Here is a 23,971-nt window from a genome sequence, read left to right as displayed (position 1 = left end):
TCTTGCCATCCCTCTCACTCAGAGGTTCTGAATGAGCTGGCTCTGGTCTTTCAATTGGGGAGAGAATGCAATACCCGGCTATGTTCAGGGATAATTCCTGGCTCTGAGCTCAGGGATCATTCCTGGTAGGGCTCAGGTAAGTGCAAGGTAAGTGATCTATCCATTGCTTTTTGGCCTTTTGGTTCTTCCCAACTGACTGATCCCAAGTGTGCACCAGTCTGCAGACCTTTGTGCTGGTCCTCAAAAAGTCATTGCTGATGAAATGAGAACTTGGGACTTCCAACAGCCCTCCAAGCTGCCAGTCAGTCCACAGAGGCAAACAGGCCAAACCCACTGATTTCACCATCTCAGGGCTTCTGCAATGTGCTGCATCCCCCAAAACTAGCAAACTTCTACTCCCTGTACCCTCCCCCTACATCCAGCTCAGATCTATCTCTCCTATTTGCAATTACATACTTCTTAGCATCTTGCTCTTTTCCCCCCTTTTCTAAGTTGTTACTGGTGCACCATGATTTGCAGTGCTATTAATGCTACATACACCCAGTGGAATAATATTTGGCTAAAAGAATGAGGTCATGTGACTTACCACTAGGTGGATGGAACCAGAGAGTATTATTCTGCTGAGTGAAGTCAGTAAGAAGAGGAACACATACACCCCATTCTTCTTACTCCACAACCTAACTACCTGTGTGCCTGCCTCCCCACACTACATAACAAAACACATACAATAGGCTGAGATCAGTGTGGTGGGTCTGGAACTCAGTGCTCCACATTCAGCACTGAGCATGGCCCAAAGAAGAGAACCCAGGAACACTTACTGACTGAGACATGATGAAGAAAAGGGACACAGGACACAGCAAACAGCCTGACAAGCTCTTCTCCTCCGCATCTTCCCAGCTCTACATGTCCCCTGGCCCTACCACACTAGGTAACGACAAGTTTAGGGGCCTCTAAGTGCTCCCTTCTGCCCTCAGCAGCTGTCAGTAAGCCAGATGCTGTACCCATAAGTGGAAGGAATGAGGGTACAGATATCTGCGGAAGGGCAGCTGGCTCACTCACAGGTGTCCTCCTGCACTCCGAGTCCCTGCAGAGGAGCCCAGGATATGGGGTGCTGTGAGAACAGAGAGGGAGGGTTGAGCTCACTTCATGAGGACTGGCCATTCCCACCGACCTCTGCAGGAGGAGCTAGAGAAGGCAGACTGGGTAGTTGCTTCTAGCAAGGGCACTGTCCTGCACCCTGTGTCTTTGGGGCTGCTAGCTTGCACACCGCCCATCAGCTCCAAGGCCCATCATTAGCACTGCACTGTCCAGGATCCCCAAAGGTCAGAGGCCAGGCCACATGATGCTGGGGAGTCACTACAAACCAGGCACCTGTAAAAGTTCACCCTGAATAGGTACCCCACATCACTCAGTAGAAACCCTGGTCTCTTTACTACACTCCCTTTACCAGAGACAGCATCAGTTAGCAGTAAAGATCTTTGTAGAGGTCAATCTGCAGAGCTGGGGGATCACCCCTCCCAGGCTCTCAACATTCCGACCCCCTTCTCAAGTATGAGGGCAACAATTCCCACCAACGTGGCCATTTGCAGAAAGCAAATAAGGTCAGGGGACAATGGTTCTGAGAGGCAGGCTTGAACACTCCCATCCAGAGACAGGCATGGAGACAGCAACAGAAAGCCAATGGACTGAGGGGACAGGCAGAGGGCAGCAGCAGAGAGCCACAAATAGTGGAAAGGAGAGTATGAGTATTGGGATCATGCTGTATAGGGAACGAATAAGAAGTTAAACATTCTGAGAAGCAAAAGGAAAGCAGACATGCTCCCAGTCACTGACACACACACCCAAAGTGTCACCTGGTGCTGGGAGGAGCAGAAAGGAGACTTCGGAACAACTGGCCCCCGTGAATATGTTCCCCACCCAGAAACGGGGAACACTCACACTAGATATCTGCTATGTAAAGAACAAAAACCCAGATGGTGACACCGGGCCACCTAATAAAAACTACATGCTCAGTCTTCCCAGCACCTTGCTCCCAAACTCTGGGAACTTCCTAGGAGCAATGGAAGCAACTATTGTTTTGCATCATTTGGCCTTTTATCCTCAATTCCAGAAATAGCTACAGAAGTACACAGAGGTGAAAGGAGTGTCCTGTTATTCATGGCAAAGCCCTTTCAACCACACCTGAGTGTATATTAATGAGGGGACTTTGGAAAGCCCCAAGATTTACCTAAGGGGGAGCAGGTTGCCAGGGAAACCAACCATGATTATCGGGCTGGGACTTTTAGCCACATCCTTCGCTTGCTCACCCCACAGTCGGGCGGGGAAGGGAGAGGGCAGGGCTGAGCCTGATCAATGGCTGAAAGCTTTGTGATCAGCCAGGCCCCATGTAATGAAGCCTCCATGGAGCCCCAAGGGGCGGGGGCTAGAGATCTGGCTTTGAAGCCAGGGGAGAGGCCAGCAAGGGAGGGCAGGAAGTTCTGGGGTCCTTCCCATATCTTGCTTTTCCATCTGGCTGTTCCCGAGTGATAGTCCTTTATAATACACAGATAATCTAGTGCGTACATGTTTTCCTGAGCTGGTTTTGAGGGGGTTGTGGGAAGTTCTGAATCAGTGGGGTGTCTGAAGCACAGGTGGGGGGAGGGTGCAGGCTCTGATGTTATCTCCAATTGGTAAGCTAATTGCTTGATGTGGAACACCTATACATCTGGTGTCAAGAAGAGGAGACACAGAAGAAATGATTTTTACACACACACACACACACACACACACACACACACACACACACACACACACACACACACACACACAGAGCGCCACCAGAAATGGCTGATAGAAAAATGGTGGCTCTGTGTGGCCTTGGTGAATGACTAAATGACTAGAGCTCTCCAGAGTGTGTTGCCATCCTTGTGGGGAGACAGGGCAATAATTACAGGGTCTGGGTTGCGACTCCAGCGTGGCCACTTTCTTACTGAGTGCTCTGCGCAAGCTCTCTACACTGTGTCCCTTGGATGGATGCTGGAATAGTCCTCGCCCTGGCCGAGGAGAACTCTCAGGGTTCCGTCACTCTCACTAGCAGTGGGCTGTTCACAGGGTCTATAAGATAGAGAGCTCAGGACTGCGCCCCTCATATAAGCAGCTGTTCCAAAGGCAGCTCTGGCTTTTCTTACAAGATTAGCACTGTCTTCCCTTCCTTGGCAGAAGAAGACAACTCTGGGGCCCAGGGGGTCACCACAGGGGAGTGGACATCACCACCTACCCACAAAGCATGAGCTGAACAGTTTAGGAAAGAGTGAGGTGCTCTGGAAATGCTGTCAGAGGAGCTGGAAGCAAGGAAAGGGACAGGAGCAGCATTCATTCCAGGGGTAGGTGCTAAGCAGAGACCTACAAAAGACCTGAAGGATGAGGCCCTGCAGTCTGGTCTGGTGTCTCGGCCCTCTCAGAGGGGACACCCCCCCCCCCCCGAGCCCCCGGCGGCACAGGCTTGAATTCTAGCACCATGACAAAGGCAGCCCGGTCCATGCCTTCAGAGTCCTGCTTAAATGACTCCTAGCTTAGAGGTCCTGAAAAAGGGGATATGGTGGTACTGGAGGAGAGAAGGAACAGTGACCTGTCCCTGCCTCCAACAGGCCTTTCTTGCACTGCCTTTTCTGGTTCTGAGTGCAAAGGAAGGCGTCTTGGGCCACCCGTGCCTTGACCTCAGAGGACAGGGCCTCTCTCTGAGGGAGCCTGGCAGGCAAGAGGAACAGCTTGGTCTGTGCACAGTCAACTCTGCCAGTCAGACATGAAGAGGGGAAGAGGGAGCGTGGGGCAAGAGGAGGAATAAAGACAGTAAGGCAGAGAAGATCCTGGTGCTGGCCTTTGTTCTAATGCACAGGGTGTAGGTGCCTTCCGATTGGTTTGTGTGGGAGCGACCACTGTCCCCTCCTATGGTCACATACCTTACCAGAGAGTAAGTCCAACAAGCTTGGAACTCTGATCAGGGGTTAGGTACCCCTGCAACACAGAGCTACCCCCTCAGGACAGGGGTCATGTACAGCCAATACACCCACACACATACACACATATCAGAGGAGATAAAGGAGAGGAAAAACGTGCAGTCACTGGTGTGCGCCCTGGATCGCCCAGAAGGCCCCTTACTCCCAGGCTCTCTCTATGGCTAGATGCACTCCTCACAACCCGGCACTGCCGGCACCTGCTGTTTCCTGAGGCCTTGCCTTGGCTCTCAGGGATTCTCTTTTACCCACACCAGAAAGCCAACAGACCAAGGGAGCCCATGGCATAGCGCAGCACTGTGCCTGCACAAGCAACATGTCCACCATCAGTGGCCTCCTGGTAACTTCACAGGTTGTTAGGAGGATGAAAAAGGACATAAATATCTAACCCTGTGCGTTCACCACACATCAGCCAAGATTATTCTAAAGCACAGAGTGTGGCTAGGCAGTCTCTCTCCCCTATGTCCACTGGGCTTTGTTCAGGTCGGCGTGTCTTCTCCTCACCAGCAGGCCCTGAGAACAGGCAGCCAGGTTTCCGTCACAGTATGACCCGAATGAAAGATACTCAACTTCTGGGGGAGCTGGTGGTGGAGGAAACCCTCCTGAGCTCACTTCTCCATCTAATAGCAGCTGGGGTCTCAAGTTTCACAAACACAGGCTGGGGCCCTGCTGGCCCAGTCCCAAGACAGGACAAAAAGAAAGCTGGGCTGGGAGAGCAGCCCCAGCCTAAAAGGGCCACAACTCACTTGGGCAAGAGGAGGCTCCCAGGCTGGCTGCCAGCCACATCCGCTCTCCACACTGCCTCAGAGGGGAGTCCGCAGGAAGAAGAGACCCCACCAGGTCTGTATTTACAGCTGGGACTGGCAAGGGCACGGGAAACTGGGAAATAAACTCGGCCAGGAAGTGAGAACTGGAAGATGCTTCCATAGCAACGCCCATCTGGAGCTCCCTGCTCACAGCTGGAAGCATTCAGAAGCGGGGCTTATCTGGAGACGCACCCCACACTCATTTTTTCCAGCAGCACCAGGAGGATGTTACCGAAACTTCACTTCCTGGGGGAGCCTCCAGGAAGCCCTGATCTATTGCTCAGAACCATGGCTTTGAGTAATTCATTCTTCCGAACACGTTGAACACGGTCCCATGTGTCTCTTCCCTCTGTCTGGAGTGAGGCAGGCTGTGTCTGTCTTGCTCAATGGTCCTGGCTTAGATCAGGCCAACAATCAGTCATTTTTTTTTTTTTGGTTTTTGGGCCACACCTGGTGGTGCTCAGGGGTTACTCCTGGCTGTCTGCTCAGAAATAGCTCCTGGCAGGCACGGGGGACCATATGGGACACCGGGATTCGAACCAACCACATTAGGTCCTGGATCAGCTGCTTGCAAGGCAAACGCCGCTATGCTATCTCTCCGGGCCCAACAATCAGTCTTTAAAATAATTAAGTAAACTGTTCTGAACCCCTAACTTCGCCAACATGTAAGTACCCATATATACAGGTTTCTCTGCTTTTTCACTGCACCTTTCGAGAGGAACCAGACCAGCATAACTGAGCAACTACATCAAAGAGGCTGTTTTTAGCATTTTACTGAAGAGCAGTTCATTCACCTTGCAAGTCTGAAGCAGAAGCTCTTGTTTTATAGATGAGAAAACTGAAGCAGGGAGGCTAAGTGACTTCCCCAGGACCACCCAGGTACTAAGCTGTGATAGTGGCATGGCAGCCTGGGACATCTGCTTGGGGTATCCTTTTTTCCCCACCAAGGTCCTGGCAGTAGGGATACCAACTCCAAGCCTTAGGACAAAGTTCCAAAGTGCTATTGCCAAGTCTGTCATCATTATTCACACTTCACTCTCGACTCATTTTGTTTCCTAAAGGAAATGAGAAATTGCTGGAATCCAGCAAAAGTGAGACGGCAGGAAGCTATGGCCGCCCGCATGCACACATGGGGCTCTGTGGGCTGCCGAAGGAACATTCTCCAATGATGACCTTCCTGGAAGGGCCAGCAGTGAGTTCCCAGGTGGGTCACCCTTTGCTGACTACTGCATCTAGTGCCAGATGGGGAGCCAGGTGGGGTGCAGAGAGCACAAGAGTAAGCACTGGCAAACATACAACCCCTGCATACAGGGGCATTTGGAAAAAACTGTGGGGACCAGTGGGTTGACAGGGAAGGGCAAGGACAGTTTTTTTGCCCGAGGAGCAGCAGGGCTGGAGTCCACATAGTCACTGTGAATCACCACTCAGTTATGTTCCTGCCATCACCACCCAGCTTGGCTCCCAGGAGATGCAGTTCCCACCTCCTCCCGGCACAACAGACCCACCACCGAGAAGTTTTTCCCCAGGAATTAGCCATGAGGAAGTCTGCTCTTCTCCAAGGCAGGAAGGGAAGGAAAAAAACTCCAGTTGGGGAAGGAGATGAGAAATGGTTGCATTGGGGCTTGAAAGATTCTATCCTTCCTTCCACCAGGGTCCCTAGGGAGAACAGGTGGGGAACCTGGGCTGTGGTGCTGCTATCAACCTGCCACTGGGGTTTGTGTCTAGGAGCTCAGGAACCTTCACTATTGGGAGAAGAGAAAGAGCAAGAGAGCGAGAAAGCAAAAGGGGGGATTATTTATTTTGCCTTTTTAATGAAATACAATGAATTTCATGGACTCAGATCCAGGTTCAACACTGATCAAGATTCTACCCTGGGGCCAGGAAGGTGGTGCTAGAGGTAAGGTGTCTGCCTTGCAAGCGCTAGAGTAGGACGGCAGCGGTTCGATCCCCCCGCGTCCCATATGGTCCCCCCAAGCCAGGAGTAACCCCTGAGCGTCAAATGGGTGTGGGCCCCCCCCCCCCAAAAAAAAAGATTCTACCCTATTAACTTCATCTATTCCACATCTGTTCTCCTGGCTCCCTTTCCTTCTTGCTGAAGTATTTTAAAGTTACACCCAAACATTCTGTCATTTCTCCTTCACTTTCTTCACTACTATTAGGCTGGTTTCATTTCTCATCAAGACAAGTGAATTTTTTCCTAGAGGGGAAGACTTCAGGACTGATTAGGGAGCAGGAAAATAAGTCATATTCTCTCCTGGTAAAACATTCCCTTATTTGGAGGGCCTACCGGAATTACAAATTCAGAAATTTAATAACCTGTGCATCTCTCCTGATTCAGTTTTTCCATGTATGTGCACCCTATCCCCCCAAAAAAATTCCCAAACTACATTTACATATTGATCTCTCCATGTGCTAAGCATTTTTCTTCCTGGTAATGAAGTGCAACAAGAGGGGTGTAACAATTTTTCCAGGGTACTTTGTCCTTAAGTGCTATGGCTAGTCTCTAAGCTCTTGCAGGCCAGACATAAGGCAAGAGTCTGGGCTGTCTCTGTGGAAGGCCAAGGCTCTAGGTGTCCAACCTGAGACTGGTGAATGAGTCTCCTATGGCCACTGCCTCACACTGTGTGTGCAGTAAGAACCGTGCTGATCCCGCTATTCAAACAAAAGGAGGTGGCAGACCAGTTGAATGTATGTACAAGAGGCTCTGTGCTGTGTGCCCAGATTCTCTGCCCACCCCTTCCAAATGTTCCCTTCCGTAAGGTTGTACCACAAGCCTCTCAAGGCTGAGCCTCACTGTGCCCAACCTTCATGTCACCCTCCGACACCATCTTCAGCCACTGACCACCTCCTACAGTCAGTGTTTGTGTCCCCCAAAGTAAATATGGTGGAACCCAATTTCCAACAGGATGGTAGTGATCAGGGCAGAAGAATGCCCAGGTCCTGAATAGAATCCGTGCCCTTACAAAGGAGTTCCCTTTCCTTGGAAAGTGAATTTGCCAGGGACTTGATTGTGAACTTTCCGCTTCCAGGATTATGGAGAAAGAAACTTTGTTGCTATTAAGCTACACAGGATGTGGGTTTCTGATTATAGCCCAGGAACACACTGACACACCCCATTAGAATCCTCCCTTGGAGGAGAAGATGTGGTGGGCAGAAATCCTCTTTTTGAGAAATCAGGAAGATTTGTACCTGGGCCTGGCCTGCTTATACAGCGAAGACAAGCAGAGGGAATGTGCCCCAATGCAAGTCTGAGGCCTCTTCTTGGGCCAGATGGCCATCCGACTTACCAGTGACATGAGACAGGTCAATCTCATTGCTGAAAAAGCCTCAATGAACCCACCCAGAGCTCGCTGTCCCCCTGCTTTGGTCTCCCAAACCCTCTGCCTGGGGCCTACCCTCTTTCCATGCCTCTTCCCCGTGTACCAGAGGAAGAGATGCTCACCTGTCGGAGGACAACCTGGTCACTGCTGATATTCGACACTCACTTGTGTGTGATCACAATCTCTCCTTGTGTTCTCGTCGCACTTAGGAACATCAACTGCTCATTATCTCCTTGGGAAGACTTGGGGGGCTCTGCTGGGCAGCACGGTGCAGGGATTAGGACTGCAGGTCCTGCAAGAGGAAAGATGATGTTCAAACCCCTGTTTTACTACCAAATGCCCCATGAGACCACCCCAGCATGCCATTTCTCGTCTCTTGACTCTTTCCCCTATTTGAGGGTCCTGGAGACATCTGCTTATAACAGTCACTCATTTGGGAGCTTCTCTCCATTCCCCATCTCTGACACTGCTTCCTGCTGGGCCAACTGACATTTTCCCCATCTCCCTTGTAGCCAAGGGCTCCTTCCAGCCCATGAAAGAAAAAGACAAGCTGAGGAGAGGATGTTGATGTCCCTTATGGAAAGGAAAAGGTCTATGAAAAAAGATACCTTTCTGCCTCCTGCCCCTGCCTCGTAGGCAGCAGCCATAGGTGCCCAAACAAGACCTCCAGGCTGGGGCAGCCCTTCCATGACCATGATCAACATCAACACCAAATATTAACATGGAGAAAACAGGGAGAAAGCAACAGGCACCCAGTAATGCCTAACCCCTGCATGACTGTGGTGTTTCTCTCCTCCTCATTGTGCAGTGAAGGCATCAATGGGCCACACCACACCAAGATTCACAGTGTGTCTGTCCCCTGCAGACATGGTGTGCCCCAAATGACAGGTCACAGTGCAGAGCACAGGGCCAACACCATCAAGCTGCAAAGTATTTGGGAAGCAGCTGGTGATCACACAAGGCTGGTTATAGAGGATAGCCTGGTTTATAATGAGTTGCTCAAAGCCACACCATGGCCTTCTACTCCCTACTGTAGACACAAGAGAAGTTGCCAAAAGCAAAACCTTGGTGTATCTCATTACCTGCCTGAGAGACTCTAAGGGAAGGAACCACAACTATCAGGGCTACTGCCACCTTGAGGCCTGAAAGTCCTGAGGAGAGGGGCAAAAAGGGGTCCAACAGCTCAGCAACATCCAAGGGAAATGGCACCGCACAGCTGCAGAAGTGGACTGAAACCAGTTCAGCCCATGTCTCCCACTAGTCCCAGGTCCACAGACTAGGATCCCAAGCACCAACATCTGTTTTGCCAGTCTGCGAACCCCAATTGGATTTAGGAACTTGGCACTTTTCTTTAAAGTAGTAAGTGAGAGTAAGAGGGGGAGGAAGGATTATATATAAATATAACAGGGAGAAGGATTCTATACAATATAGACAGACAGACATTATGCATATAACCGACAGACATCAGACAGACAGGTGGAGCCAACACATACACTCACACACACACATAGACATTGGGGATCGATCCATGGTTGCAGCTGAAAAGCTGACCCAGGTGGAATGGGTCAGAACGTTTAAAAATTATAAAGCCGGGAAGTCAGGCACTTTTCTTTAATTGTGTGCACTTTTGTTGTGGCTCACATACCAATGTTAGCCACACCCACAGGATACTGGTCTCCAAGTGTTGCTGAAATTCCTTTCCTGTTACGCATAAAAATAAAAGCACAACTATCATAGTGTCTGAATGTGTATCACACAGTGGTACCTCACAGTATCTAAAGAAATAATCCGACCTTGGAACCCGATCCCTAAGGTACCCAGACATCACCCTAAGCCACCATGCTCCTCCCTAAGCCATCATCCTGGTTATCATGGTCTTTCCGAGATATCATCCCAGTCACCAGAGTCCTCCCTGAGACTTCAGCCCAGCTACCACAGTTCTCTCCGGACATCACCCATGGCCACCACTTCTCCGACCCCTTACGTTTCAAAAACACAGGGGCTTGAATATTTGTTCCAAAGACCGCCGAGGCTGAAATCCACTTCACCCCAGCTCTGAAATATACCCATAGTTCAGACCTAACCATCTTTGAGGACAGGTCTCTGGGTACAGTGGAGCACGTCTTAGCACCTGCCATTGCTTGAAGGGCTTTGCTTGGATGCACAGCTCAGGGGCCTCATAATGCAGGCCCATTCCTTTCCAAACCCCTTTGCACTTGCTGTCCTCATCGCCAGGCACTTCCGTTGTTCACCTCTTTGCAAGGCTGGAGCCTTTTCATGCTTCACGCCTCAGACCAAATGTTTACTTTAGTCCCCCTCACCCAGTTCCCTGCCTGCGATTCTTTGGGGCACTTCCTGTACTACTACCTCCCACAAACACACTCTAGCTCTATACTGAGTAGGTGCCCTAACTATTTGCTGAATGAACACAAGATTCATTCTATTTGGGGACCATACCTAGGGATGTTCAGTGGCTACTCCTGGATCGTGGTAAAGGGTTGTTCCCAGGGATGCTGGGGAAACCATGTAGTTTATCCAGAAATTAAACATGGACCTCCTGCATGCCAAGTCTACACCAAGGTCTTTGAGCCCTTTATCTCCCCAGCCCCAAACACAAGACTATTTCTTGTTGGGTTATCAACATGGCACATGGCTGTTGTCCTGAGAGGTCACTGGGATAGCTCGTTCTCATTTGTTTCTAGCATTTTGGAAAGTTGCAGAGAAGAGGACCTTTAGAGAAGGTTCATGCCCCACTGCTGAGCTGCAACCCCAGTCATGGATGGACACGGCCTTGCTTGTTTGAACTGCCCACATAAAAGTTCTGTGAAGGACCAGACAAGCCCTATTCCACAGCCAAAGGAATTGATGGGAAACGTTTGATGTATGAGCCCCAACCTCACTTTCTTGGGTCAGAGCACACAAACTGCAGCAGATACTTAGATCTTCTCTTGCTTTCTGCAGAGATGTAGAGAAGCCTCATACCCCAATCATGGGGAGATTGGGGGACGTGGGTCTGGAAGCAAAGCTGACACAGGAAATAATCCACACAGGTTTGGGAGATGAAACAGGTTAGGGAACTTGCACCACAAGCTAGCTGCAAGCAGGCAAAAGGGCACAAGCAGGCAGACAGGGTAGATGTGGGTCAAAACTGGGAGAAGTCCCTTTGACCCAAGGCCTTTATTGGGAAGAGTAGGACCATTCCCATGAGTGGAGAACAGATAAGGGCAGGGAGCCAATAAAGAGGATCTTCCCACCCATGTGGGACAAACAAAAAATGCAAAGAAAAAAATATCCTGATTAGAGTGAGAACTGGTTACTCAAACAGAGTGACATGAAGTTGGAAAAGGCTGCCTCCTGGACAAGGCCAGTTTCATAAAGATCAAATACAATGAACTTAGTCCTTTACTAAGTTCCTCCCACATGAGGCGTTTCTTCTCCTTTCTCCTTTACCTGCCAATAAACTTTCTCCTTTCTTTAAAAAAAAAAATATACAATGTAGAACTATGGCAGAAATCCTTGAAACAGTAGTCACGGATTTTGGAAAGTGATTCACTAATCTTGGGCCCAGCCTAGCTTTCTTTCTCCCTGTTTCTCCCATGAAAATACCCACATTCTCATAAACTCCCCAAACTCAAACTTCACTTTTACCTGCACTGAGCCTGCTTATATCCACGTGCAATGCACACATTTTGGGGTGAAATCACTGGTACTTGGGATCAAAGTTAAACTTCATGGAACTGAGCTTGTTTCTCCATGTGCTGGAAATCAGGACTTGATTATTCTTTGTCATCAAATCTACCCTTCCAAGCCACAGTCATGCATGTGCCATGTGCTAGACACGTTCAAGTTTCCACTCCCTTAACTCTCACAGCAGTTGGTAGGCACTACTATTATTCTCCTCCACAGAGAAAAAAGCGGGGACCATGGCTTATCTAAGGTCACCCAGCAAGTAAACAGCGTTCTTGAACCTCAGGCCCTAGCTAAGGGATTGCTTTTCGCTTGCAGCCCCCCAAACTGTTGAACCCTGATTTACCATGTGCTCAGAAGCCATGACAAGTATGCTTAAACATTCCTTGTGCCAAATGAGTCATCTACTCATTTCATTCGACCTGTTTTCCAAACCTAGTGTAGTCGGAATTAGGCAAAGAAAGTAGAAGCAAGGTCTGCCCTCCAAATGCTTGGTTTAGAGGAATGAATGAGCAAGATGGAAACTTTCTAACATTACACTCAATGTTCGTCCAAAGTTTCCCCCACTAAGATTAGGAAAAGACAAGGATGCCCCCCAACCCCTACTTTTCCACATGGGAATGCAAGTCCTAATTAATGTGCAAAAAGAAAAAAAAGAAAAGAAAAATGAAATCAAAGCTATATATATTGGGAAGAAAGAAATTAAAATGATTTCTTTTCCAAGGATTTCAAGGATGACACGAACATCTATGTAGAAAATTCTAAAACAGGGGGTGGGAGGAAGAAAGAAAACAAAGAACAATTCCTAGAACTAATAAGCAACAAGCCAGGTTGCTGATAAAAAAGATTGTAAGATACAAATTTAATATGTAAAAGTCAATCATTTTCCGAGATACCAACAACGAACAGGCAGAATATCTAAAAATAACAATATAACACCATCCACAGCAGCACTCTCCAAATATTAGGTCTAAGAAGATATGGATAGGTGATTGATGGAAAAATTATCTTTAAAATTCAATGAAAGGTGTGGGTGTTGGGGCTGGAGTGATGGCACAGTGGTAGGGCACCTGCCTTGTACGCAAAGACCCAGGACAGGCCTGGTTTTGATCCCCCGAACCTGCCAGGAGCGATTTCTGAGCACAGAGGCCAGGAATAACCTTGAGTGCTGCCGAGTGTGGCCCAAAAACAAAACAAAACAAAAAAAATCTGATGAAAGGTTTAAAGGGATGATACTACAAGTATGGCACTTGCCTTTCATGAAGCCAACCTGAGTTTCATTTCCAGCATCCCATGGTGCTCATCATCAGAGCACCACCAGGAGAATTCTGGAGTGCAGAGCCAGGAATCACACCTGAACATCTCCAGGTGTGGACCCAAAACCAAAACCAAAAAAAAAAAAAAATATATGGTGAAAGATACCAAAAATTTAAGTAAAGAAAGAAACTTCCATGTTCAACAGTCTCAGGATATCAGTTTTTCCCAACTTGGCCTGTAAATTCAAAGCCATCAGGTTTACAGTGAGTTATTTGTGGTTATTGATTAAACTTATTTCTAAAGTTTCTATATAGAGCAAAAGACCTAAAATCAACACAGAATTGAAGGACAAAATCAGAGGCCTGACAATATCCAACTTCAAGACTCAGTTTAAAGTTATAGGACACTGTACGTAAACTAAAGTGATGAAGAGCATGATACTGGTGAAAATCACACAGAATAGACAAAAGAGCAATGAAATAGTCATAAAGCACCAGAAACAGACCCAGATAAGTACAATTAATATAGATTAGTTCATCTTTGATGAAACAGAGGTACTGCAATATACAAAGATAACCTTTTCAAAAATGATAATAAAAAACTTTAACATTCATATACAAAAAAAGTCAACCTTAATACAAACCTTAAATCTTTTACAAAATCAAATCTAATGGGATAAGCCTACTACTACCCACTAAATACCAACTAAATATTGCCAGTGATTATCTCTAGCACCTTGGAGAACATCGATCACACAATAGGACCCTCCAAGACCCACTGGGTCCAGCCATCTGCTCCGAGAGCCCAGCCCAGAGGAAGAGATGACCTGGAAGTCCTCTGGGATCCAGTGGGATTTGCCCACTTGGCAACGAGAGAAGCAGGTCTCCAGATCTGCCCCAAGAAACCGGTTCTGCAGCCTCACTCTGGCTGCTCAGGGCCCAGTTCCCAGAGACTGCCTCTCACTTTGATCTAGGAGATTAATAGTTTCCTTGATTTGATAGAAACAACCCAGGAGGCATTCGAACTGAGTCTCTCACAAACTTCCTTCCAGAACTTCAGGTTGAAGCGGACTGTTTGGACACATTCCATACCTGTGTCCCCTGTCCCTTTGTGCAAGCAGACCACAGGAAGGCCTGTGTGCTGGGAGGAGGGCTTCATACTGGCTAGGCTAGAAAATGGATCCCTGTGCTAACCAATGTTTACCAAGCATAGCTGAGACTGGAGTTGTTTTACTAGGAAAAACAACGAGGGAAAGCCCTAGTTTACTGGCCTTCGGTGCCATTTAATAGTGGTCAGCAGGGGCATAGGAGAGGAATCTGTGGCTAACACACCTACGGTGCAAGCTGGAGGCTGTGAGTTTGATGCTAGGTGACACTCCTATGCTGAGTCTAAGACCTGGGCAGATCTGCAGCCCAAGAGCCCTGACACCAGCAGTCATTTCCATAGATGGGTGACCTCTAGCAAACATGGGGACTAACAGTGCAACCCCAGTAGGCACTTACACTCCAATGTGGGATTCTTGTCAGCAGCAGCAACATCCACTGAGGGAAGGACTAAGATGAGAGTTGCCACATGACTGACCATGCTAGCCAAGGGTGTCCCTCAACCCCCTGGAGCCTGGCAGGCTCACCACTCCTGATTAAATCCCAGACAACCCTTCAGTCCAGTAACCTGAAAGCATCCTGTGCAGAATGTGGGGAGAGCTTCAGGAGGAAGGCCCCACTCTTCTCACCAGCGCAACACTGAGCTGCCCTGAGTCTCCTGTGGAGACTTCCTGAGGGATAGCAGTGGTACAGAATAGGATCAGCCAAAGCTGAAGGGCCTCACACGTGGAACCTCACCTGAGTCTCAGCATAGGTAATGCCATAATACTTCTTAGCCACTTCTGGATGAGTGAAGGCCAAGCACAGAAGCAGTAAGAGGCTGAGGGTGCTCAAGACTTTTCTTTAAGAGTGACTGCAGTGTTTCCCCACAGACATGGGAACTATCCAGGAGGGGTGGCGGGAGCAGGGGAGCACATTGTTGCTTCACATAATGTAGGGCAGGGGTCCTCAAACTTTTTAAACAGGGGACCAGTTCACTGTCCTTCAGTCTGTTGGAGGGCCAGATAATAGTAAAAACAAAAATTATGAACAAATTTCTATGCACACTGCATATATCTTATTTAGAAGTGAAGAAACAAAATGGGAATAAATACAATATGTGGCCCGCAGGCCATAGTTTGAAGACCCCTGTAGGGAAATAGGAGGGTTTTTTTTGTTTTTTTTTTTTTTTTTTTTCTGAAAAGAGAGAGGCAATAGGCCAGGAAGTATAGGAACCTCAGAGACACCAAGACTGCCACTGCCTCATGTTGTGAGGCTGACTATGCTGTGACCACAGAGCCACTGGTGTGCACACTATTTCCCGATACCCACTGTGGTCAGCAGTGTGACTGTCCCGTGAGAAGATGAGGGCATAGAACCTGCCCTGCATCACATGCTTGCTGAGGACCTGGTGACCACAGCTCTCAGCCGTCACCCCAAGACAAAGGCTGGGTCTCTTGAGAACACCTCTCAGCAGAAATTTTCTTTCATCATTAACCAGAGTCAACAACCTGCTCTCAAGGACGTTCTTGGTATCTCCATGGTTTCACGTGATGACGGCCACATGCACAGGTCTATGGAGAAAAGCAGGACACAGAAGAAAATAGAGCAGAACCTCCACTGCCAGGTGCTCTGAAACTCCAGGCACAGGGCACTTCCTGACCATGGGGCCCTGGCCGTCAACCAGGCCCCTCCTCACAAGCTGAGGTCACATGACCAACACTGCTCTGGAGGAAGCCGTGGCCCCAGTACCTTGACACTTGCTGTTTCCACTGTACCCTCTGCCTGCCTCCATCTTGTCCTCCTGCTCCCTCTGCCCCAAAGCATCCTTTTTTCTTTCCCCTGATTAACGCCTACCCACTCCTCAGTGTTGAGCCACTGGACCGGATAAAAAGATCTCCAGGACGTGCTATTCAGTAAAAGAAGCCAAGTGCAGGACAGGGTGTGGAGGAGGCTACGGTTTGTATAAGAAAGGAGGAGAAGATAAAAATAGACATTTATATTTGCATGAAGAAACTTTAGAAGGACGTGCAAGAAGCTAATACAAATGATTACTCAAGGGGTGGAAGAACAAGGTGGGCAGGGAAGAGGGTAGGAGAGAGACCGCCCAATGTTTGTCTCTGCACACATGCAGTGACACACAGAAATGAATTCTGAAGCATGTCAAGGCATGGCCTACTTTTTACAAAGGTGTCACAAATAAACAGCAGGAGCCCTGGGCAGAGGGTGAGAGAGGGGCCTCAAAAAACAGCTATCCTGGAGGTGCAGATAGCTTCCCTTCTCCCCAGGCTGTCGGTGCTTGAGGGCAGCCTCGACCTGCCATGGCTGCCAGACTGGGGCCTTCTGACAGAAGCGTGAAGGGGCGCACCAACTCCAGCCTCTAGCATCACATTTGGGCTTGGTCCCCAAGGCCTTCAACTGAGCTCTGCAGCTTCCGAGATACACATTAACACAGACGGGACCAAAATGCAGTGAGTGTGCCAGAAAACTGTAACAGCTGCAGGTGATGGGTGTTGTGGACGGTTCAGCAAGCTCCTTCTGTTAAAAAAAAATGTCAGATGAGAAATATCTAATATTTGGGGGGCCGTATTTTCCACTGCAATTGTGCAATGCTGTATAGGAAGCAGAAATGGCCAGTAAATACTGAAGGAACAGAAGTGGATCCTGATGACTTGATTCATGAGCAGATACTCCCAAACCTAAAGAATTCCCCATACCAGAAGATGGTCCTTTAATGTGTATTGGGGGGGTGGAGGGGGGAGCTAAGGGGGTGACAGGATGAAGCCCAAGACCTAACACATGTAAGGCAGGTGCTCTGACCCTGAGCTATATCCCCAGGCCCTAGATTTTTTTTTTAAAAAAGATATTTAAAAAAATAAAACACTCTAAACACCCAGACACACAAGAACAGGCTGTGGCTCACTGCCACTGGGGCAGTGCTAATCACCACATCTACTGAGGCAGATGAGGCACTTCTGAAAGGAGCTACCTAATTGGAGGGCTATGGGCAGAAGAGAAGTGTTTTTTTGTCTGTCTGTCTGTTTTTGGGCCACACCTAGCAGTGCTCAGCTTATTCCTAGTTTTGTGCTCAGGCATCCTTCTGGCAAGCTCAGGGGACCCTATGGGATGTCAGGGATTGAATGCAGGACAGCCACGTGAAAGGCAATTGTCCTTCCTGCTTCTTTTTTTGGGCCACACCCATTTGATGCTCAGGGGTTACTTTTGGCTAAGCGCTCAGAAATTGCCCCTGGGACGCCAGGGGATCGAACTGCGGTCATGATCTTTCCTTGGCTAGTGCTAGCGCCACCTTGCCGGCCCCCCTGCTTACTTCTTAATTACTGTACCACATATAAATAAAAAAGTATAATTTTTAAGTTATTGCTGAAGAAAAAGGAGTTGTATGTGGGGGTTAAGTCAAAGTTCATGAACCCAACTCTTCCTTACTTGTCGGTACCCATCAGGCAAGTTACTGTACCCCTGAGCTCAGCACCTTGGGGAGGTCATTTCTGGTCTCATAGAGCTGATGGGAGCCCAAGGGTTAATCCTTATGCACAGTGCCGGGCAGAATTCCTGCAATTATGAGCTTTCTTGTTAAGTCATTGGAGGGGAAAAACTCTTCTCAGGAGGGAAGCCCGGAGCATCCCACAGAGCCTGTCCGACCCCACAGCAACTTATCCCTGGCCACATAATAGATGCCTTGTGACAAGAGGAAACAGATTTGCATTAACTGAAACATTCCTGAAGAGCTGCATCCTGGAGCCACGTCTGCACATCCGGTTCAAGGGAGAAGGTGGCCAGTCCTTCTCCAGCTCTGGGTCTGTCCCTGACAGTCACAGGGGGTGGAATGCAATGTCAGGTTGCTCAGAAGATCATTCAGGGAACAATGACAAAACAGCCATTGTGTGGAAGGACAAGTAGGCAGACCCCTCAGTACTGCACCTGGGAGGAGACAGGTGCACACGTGGGTTTCTTTAAAATAAAGGGAGGAGCCAGAGAAGGCTTTGGCAGCCCATTTCCACTCTCCCACTCACAGCTTGTATTTGTTTACTCACTCAGCCAATATTTACTGAGCCCTACGGGCCACTGTTCAGGCACTTGGCCTTAACCAGCTGTTTGTTTCCCTCTGAACCGGAGATCTGTCCCAGGGTGGCCTTGGGTCTCTTGTCTTTGTCTTCTGTGCCCAGCACAGGCTTTAACACTAGGCAGGCAGCTCACCATCATCACTGGAGCAAATTATGGGAAGTAGTTGGGTCTGGGCCTGCCTGGTATCTCTGTCCCAACTTGGGCAAAGTCATCCATCTTTCCTGGGAACAGCTCTTCCTGGATTCCCCTTTTTTGGGGGAGGGAGCACACACAGCCAATCATAAGACCACACCCACTCAAGCTAGGCCAATCAACAACGCTTGCTTGGGAATTTGAATTTCAAACTGTTGATATAAAGAGCAGTAAAACAAAACCACCAGCAGCTAATATTTACCTATTCACAGAAGGTACTAGGTAGGCACTGCTCTCCACACATCTCAGTATCAACTTGCAGATTCCTCACAGCAACCCTCCTGCCTCAGCCCCAATTCATAATTGGCAAAAGGACCCAGAAAGGCTGGAAACTTATGACTAAGTCTTGAGGCTGGGCACAGGTCCAAGAAGCCAGTCAGAACCACAGTTCTCACTGCTTCTATTCTTCCTGTAGGGCCCAAGCTGGTTTCTTTTTTATTTCTCTTTTGGGGGTGTTAGGGATGGGACCCAGGACTTCAAAGATTACAAAGTCTGAAGCTCTCCCTCTAGAGCTCCACCCCAGCCTCGAGCTGGTTTCTGTTAAAAGTAACTCAAGACCCTGGCAGAACTCAGGCAGATAAACCAGACGCTTCCTCGGTGTCACTCTGGCTGCCAGACACACTACTGGGCAAGGGTGGCTTATAAACATTTCAGCAGATGGAGTCGGTGACTGGGGCACTTGGGGGCAGCCTGCATCTATGGGGCGACTGACAACCTGTCTGAGCAGGAGGGAGACCCAAGGAGAACCATTTGGTAAGAAGGGAATCCTCCCTGATAGGCCCCCACAAACTTTTGAGCATGTTGTCCTGCTCCTCCACCATGAAACCAAACCACAGCACACGTTCCTAGGCTATATCTCTGACCCACACCCCAGGTCTACACTTCTGGCAACCTCAGTCAAGCACTTTGCTAAGTTAAATTCTGGCCTGAGGCTGAGCTCTTTGATTTTCTCTGAGCTGTTTAAAGTCCCACAACATTACAAGATTTAATGACTTATGAACACCCAAGGAACCCTTGCCACATGCCAGGAGCTGCTCTAAATGTCTTACGTGGCTTCCACTGGGCATTGCTGCTACATTCATCTTACCAAACAGGACCCCACATCACCCCAGCCTGCGTGGTTTGCCTTGGCTTTACACTTACCCCAGAAGAGGTCTATGTCCCTCTGGCCACCCTCCAGAGCTTTAGGCATCAGCATACAGAAGGCTTCCTGGCCACACAGTCCCCAGATCAGGTCCTGTTGTTGCATCTCCCTGTGCTTCTGAGCTTCTCATATTTTCCTCTCATGGCATTTACCACAGCAGCAGTCAGTGCCTGGGAAACTAAGCGCTGAGTGCCAATGGCTCCAGCCTGTACTTCAGAGGCCAGCTCCAGAAGAACAGTGCCCTGCTGGGTGCCAGCCCTGCATCTGTGGCCCCAGATTGGCACCTGAAGTGCACCACATCTATCCACTAATTTTTAAGACCAAGACATGGACCCAGGGTTGTGGCTCAGTGACAGAGAGTTTGCTCTGTGGATTACTGTAAGGCCTCAAGTTTGCTCCCTGGCACTGCCCCACATTGCCAAATGATATCCAAACACTGTTCTTCAGCGTCCCTGACACTACCAAGCATCACAACCAAAGGGTAAAAGTAATACAACCAATTTCCATGACCACAACGACACCATCACCACAACCAAACAGAAAGGGAAGGAGAAAGCCTAAATAAAAGTAAGGAGGAAATAAAAGGCACAACCCGAGACAACGAAACACTGGCTCTGAAAAACGGAAACCAGGGAAGGGAAGAATCCAGGAGACCAAAAAGTGATCTGTTGCCTGAGCTGTTTGGAACGGGGAGCTGGGGAATAGTGACTACTCTGTCCCACCCGACACCCTCGCTGCCTCCTCTCTCTGCTAACGACCTTCCAAGACAAGATGAAGCTGAGAAAACAAATGTCTCCAGTTATCCAAGTTGAAAGTTCAATGCTTCGCATGAAGCATTCCAGTCTTGCTTCACATGCCGCACCATACATCCCAGGGCCGCAGGAAGAGGCGCAGAGAGGGTGAGCGTCAAATGTTTCTGTCGCACCTCCCAGCTGGCCACTAACCTCCTCACTACCTCCCCCGAGAGAACCAGTACTTTCCACGGAACAGATGTCCAGATTCTACTTGGTGAGTGCTTGCTCCTGCATGAACGGAAGCCGAGCATATGCTGGTGCCTCTGGCAGGCTCAGTTCCTCTGCACAGAGCAGCATTCGAGTGTTTCAAGGCATACTTTTTTTTTTTTCAAGGCATACTTTTGAGGGGACTTTTCTTCAGGGACTATTACTGGCTCTATGCTAAGGAGTCTTTCTTGGGGGTACTTGGGGAACTTTATAGGGTACCAGAGATACAACCAGGGTCGGGTACATGCAAGGTATGCACTTAAGGGGCTGGCGTGGTGGCGCTAGAGGTAAGGCGTCCGCCTTGCCAGCGCTAGCCTAGGACGGACCATGGTTCGATCCCCTGGCGTCCCATATGGTCCCCCAAGCCAGGAGCGACTTCTGAGTGCATAGCCAGGAGTAACCCCTGAATGTCATTGGGTGTGGCCCAAAAACAAAAACAAACAAACAAAAAAGGTATGCACTTAAACCCCTGTACTAGCTCTCTGGCCCTGTAGTGCTTGGGTTTTGTTTTATTATTTGTTTTGGGGTTTTTTTGGGTCACATCCAGCAGCGCTCAGGGGTTACTCCTGGCTCTACACTCAGAAATCGCTCCTGGCAGACTCGGGGACCATATGGGATGCCGGGATTCAAACCACCTTCTGCATTCAAGGCAAATGCCCTACCTCCATGCTATCTCTCAGGCCTGTTTCATTTTTTTTTTTTGGTTTTTGGGCCACACCCAGCAGTGCTCAGGGGTTACTCCTGGCAGGCACGGGGGACCATATGGGACACCGGGATTCGAACCAACCACCTTTGGTCCTGGATCAGCTGCTTGCAAGGCAAACACCACTGTGCTATCTCTCCGGGCCCTCTGTTTCATTTTTTTTTTTCCTGTGTAGTCTTATTTCCCAGGTTTTACTGGGCATTTTTTTTTTTTTATTTAAACACCTTGATTACATACATGATTGTGTTTGGGTTTCAGTCATGTAAAGAACACCACCCATCACCAGTTCAACATTCCCATCTGTTTCATTTTTTAAACATACATTTCTCATCTAATACAGCTTTAAAAGCAAATCAACTCCTTTGGCAGGTGTTATCAGAATCATGTCCTGCATCTGTGGGAGAAGTTGGCTGTGCAAAGGGAATCTGTAATAATGACTTTTTTGGGGGGGGAGGGAGACACACACCTGACAATGCTCAGGGGTAACTATTGGTGGACATAGGGGACCATATGAAATATTGGGGTCAGCTGTTTGCAGGTGAGTGCACTACCTGCTGTATACTCTCCAGCCCAATACTCCCTTCTTTCCCCTGATAGCTTCTCCTTTGGAATTCTGACATTTTACCAGACATTATACTGACCTGAATGAAGATGACGTTTCCCAGCTGTGCAAGTTCAGACCAATGAAATGGGAGTAAAGAGGGTCATGATTTCTGTTTATGGGTGTATAAGTGTATGTGGAGAGAGGACTGTAGGGGAAACGGATGGTCTCTTTATTTTCATTTATCTCTAACTGAAAAAATCAGCATTTCTTTCAATTCAGAACGCAGGCAAACTGCAATGTTTATAAATGTCCCTGACAGAAACCAAAGGACTATTTTTGTTTGGTTTTTTAGATAACATCATTGCTCTTCCAGATATCTGGAAGGAAAAAACAAAATCCAGCCTGGATACCCATAACTTTGCCATTACTAGAATAACTGCTTGGGGCCGGAGAGATAGCATGGAGGTAAGGCATTTGCCTTTCATGCAGGTCATCGGTTCGAATCCCGGCGTCCCATATGGTCCCCCGTGCCTGCCAGGAGCAATTTCTGAGCCTGAAGCCAGGAATAACCCCTGAGCACTGTCGGGTGTGACCCAAAACATACACACACACACACACACACACACACACACACACACAAAAGAATAACTGCTAACTAGGCAGTTATCAGGCCTATCACTGAATTTGGCCATATCACAAATCTGCTTTGTATTTTGAATAGCATTGGTTCACTTTGCAATCCCACATGTTTTATGGATGTGAAACAAGACTCATAGACATAGATGTCAGAAGAGAAGATCCAATGTGTCAAATGTCAAACGCGTCAAACCTCCACCCTGCTCTTGGCAAAATGCAAGTGCCACAAGTCCTGTCAATTCTTGAGAGTAACAACCAAGAAAAAGGAAATCTATATCCATGGTACCCAAATGTTCAGAGAAGCATCATTCCTGATGTTAAATTAGTGGCAACAGTCCAAAGGGACATCAAATGCCATGTGGATAAGGAGACCTTGAAAGAGTTACATGCCAATTATACAAAGAAAGGAACACTGCATGGTACACCATGAACATAGGCAAGTGGATGGAATGTCACATGTGACATCATCCACTGGTGATGGACTGTCAAGAACAAGCATACCCATAGAGATGACTAAAGTACACTAGTAGTTCCCAGAGGAGAGGAATAAGAGAATTCAGAATGTCTTTGGGGTGGGTGATAAAAATGTTCTGCAAAGAGGGACCAGAGTACAGTGGATAGGACACTTGCCTTGCAAGTGTTCAAATCAGCACCCCATATAGTTACCTGAGTGCTGGACCAGGAGTAAGGCCTGAGGGTACGGACACCAATAGCATATATGTGTGCACACGCACGCGAGCACACACACAAAGTTCTGCAAAAAGACAGTGCCAATGGCTATAAAGTCATGTGAATTCCTTGAAAACCATCCAGAAACACCCACCCACTTGAAGTCACCCATTTTCTTTTTCTGTGTTTTTGAAGGATGTTGGGCTCAGGCCCAGAGCCTCACACATGCAAGGCAAGAGCTCCACCACCGAGTGACATCCCTGGCCAACCTCTACTCTCAGGTACTTTACGTGAATTATAGCTTGAAGATCAAACATAAGATGAAGAGGTAGTACAATGGTTAGGACACTTGCCTTATACACGGCAGACCTAGGTTTGATCCCTGGCACCCCATCGTCCCCCCAATTCTCATCAGAAGAAATGGCTGAGTGCAGAGCCAGAAGTAGGCTCTGAGCATAGCCAGGTCTGGCTCAAAAACAAACAAACAAAAACTCATAAAAATAACAGTTCCTAGGGTCCGGAGAGAGAGCACAGCGGCGTTTGCCTTGCAAGCAGCCGATCCAGGACCTAAGGTGGTTGGTTTGAATCCCGGTGTCCCATATGGTCCCCCGTGCCTGCCAGGAGCTGTTTCTGAGCAGACAGCCAGGAGTAACTCCTGAGCACTGCCAGGTGTGGCCCAAAAACAAAACAGAAAAGCAGCTCCTTCCCTAAGAGGAGAGGAATCCTGTTCCTTGGGTACCTCCCTTCCTAGGACAGACACGTGCTCATGCACACGAATGCACACATGCACGCACACACATGCACGTACACACATAGGGTGTCATTTGGAAGAGACAGGTGAGGGCAACTTGAGCT

At 48.5% G+C, this 23,971-nt stretch overlaps 1 protein-coding gene across 1 annotated transcript in view; it reads right to left on the bottom strand.

Moving 5' to 3' along the window:
* The window catches only part of SIPA1L3 (signal induced proliferation associated 1 like 3), a 141,709-nt gene extending 133,321 nt beyond the window's left edge, over positions 1-8,388 (bottom strand). Inside the window, exon 1 of the mRNA XM_049786559.1 lies at positions 8,241-8,388. The gene's annotated coding sequence lies outside the window, so the exon portion shown is untranslated. The remainder of the gene's footprint in view (positions 1-8,240) is intronic.
* Positions 8,389-23,971: the final 15,583 nt, after the last annotated feature.

Source organism: Suncus etruscus, chromosome 14, assembly GCF_024139225.1.
Source record: "Suncus etruscus isolate mSunEtr1 chromosome 14, mSunEtr1.pri.cur, whole genome shotgun sequence".
Taxonomy (NCBI): Eukaryota; Metazoa; Chordata; class Mammalia; order Eulipotyphla; family Soricidae; genus Suncus; species Suncus etruscus.
Note: the sequence above shows the minus strand (reverse complement) of the source record. Positions and strands in the feature narration are given on the sequence as shown.